The sequence below is a fragment of the Vigna radiata genome, chromosome 8 (genome assembly GCF_000741045.1).
Source record: "Vigna radiata var. radiata cultivar VC1973A chromosome 8, Vradiata_ver6, whole genome shotgun sequence".
Lineage (NCBI taxonomy): Eukaryota > Viridiplantae > Streptophyta > Magnoliopsida > Fabales > Fabaceae > Vigna > Vigna radiata.
In genome coordinates this window covers 26,504,108-26,506,170 of record NC_028358.1, presented here as the reverse complement: position 1 = coordinate 26,506,170, position 2,063 = coordinate 26,504,108, and positions in this window count along the sequence as shown.

The window sequence follows — 2,063 nt, the reverse complement described above, 5'->3', positions numbered from 1 at the left end:
ATTAAATGAATTGACCAAGTGCACTGAATCGGGATGTGTCCAAAATAGGTCACTTACTACGTCAAAATCGTCCAAACATCAACTTTTCTAAATGTATTTGTCTCTATCTAACAACATCATCAACTGCTGCATTTCAATTCTCAACCCTTTCAAAGATCGTTTGTAAGTATATCTCGTGTTATATATTTGTTTTATAGTCGTCACATTATCTTCATTATGTTTTTAAAGAGTCAAAAGAATATTTGAGGGTTTAACTTGACTCTTAGTCATGTCAATAAGAATTGACTGTTCAACAACATTTAACCTTCCTGCCAAAGGATGACCAACCAAAGTCTCTGCTAATTCATAGTTGCAAAAAAACGAATTTGACCTAAAATCCCTAAGTCATAATCTGATCCTAACTCAAGACACGTGCAAAACAAAAAAAGTTTTTCCAAATTAAAAAAAAAAAGTATACGTGGCATGCAGTGTACATAGAAGATATGGCAGGACTGTTAGCCACCTCACCAAAAATTTAACGCCGTCTATTTTTAGCGACTAAACATATATGTTTCCATACTAAGAGGACGAAATGCTATCAATGTTCTATGTAGGGACTAAAACTAAAAATCAGTGAAACTTCAGGAACTAAAAGCATATTTAACCCTTTATTTTTGGTTAAACCCCTTCAAAAGTCCCTATTTTCGTACCTTTTTCCCAGTTGCATCCCTGTTTTATTTTTTTTTTCCAATTTGATCCTTAATAGTGTATAATTGACTCAATTGAGCCATCACCGTTAAATTTAGTTAACACCGTGAAATTTTTGATGATATGTAATATTGAGCTGGACAATTTTTTAAACGTGGCATTGCTAGACCATTATACATGGCATTTGATAAAAAAAAACATTTTAAAAATTGGTTTCGAAAACTCCATTGCTGTTGTTACTGTTGGTCTCTTTTCTCTTTGCAAAGCACTTCTGCACTTGAGAATGGAGTTATTGAAGATGGTAGAAAAATTGAAAGTAACTTAGCTTGAAACTCAAAATCAACCACAAAGACATTCCTGAAATAAGGCTAAAATGAGAAAAAGTGAAAATATTCATACTCTATCGTCTCTAATTTTCATATCGTTCATCTCTTCTGACAACCTATCAACACCTGCTGCTCCATACCCACTGACTTCTCTCAAACCAGAACACCACAAATCCATTCGAAAACTCCAATAGAAACAGAAACAGACAACAACAAAAAAAATCCCTAAACAAACCTAATCCGAAGATCCCCGCAACTGAAGGCGAAACAACACGATCCGAACACACAAAACAAAATTAACAAACATCAAGCGTTCAAAACACAGGAAAAGCAGAAAGAAAAGCAGATGTCCATTTCTGATTTGCAGGATAAGAACGTTAATAACGGTGAGAATACTCACGGCAATGGAACAACGCCGTCTGGAACAACAACAAAAAAGACAACGTTCTTCTCTTCCGTTTCGAAAACGCTGGAGAAGTTGAACCTGTTCAAAAACGGGTCGAAGGATACGACCCATTTGGAAGATGGAACGTTGATTTGTCCAAGCCCAGAAGGAGAAGGTTCTCTCTGTCTTAGATTTCTGAAAAGCAATTTAGGGTTCGATAAAATTGAATTTGGGATTAAAGGTCAGCGAAGATGATGGCTCCGTCACGGCAATGGAACGACATCGTCTGAAATAGGGTGGTTGTTGTGACTGCAGCTGATGAAAACATTTTTTTTAAGTTAAGAAACAAAAAATCATTGATTTACCATTGTTGCAGAGAATAAGAAGATGATGGAAATGGAACTGAAGAGAAGAGAACAACTTCTGAATAAAAAAACTCCAATTTTTAAATTTTTTTTAACAAATTGTCACGTACCTCAAAAATCCACATCATACACACAGCTCAGAAAAAACTTGACGGAATTAACTTGATTTAAGGGTGATGGCTCAATTGAATCAATTATAAACTATTAAGAATTAAATTGGAAAAAAAAATAAAATAGGAATAAAACTGGATAAAAGGTACGAAAATAGGGACTTTTGAAAGGGTTTAACCTTTATTTTTT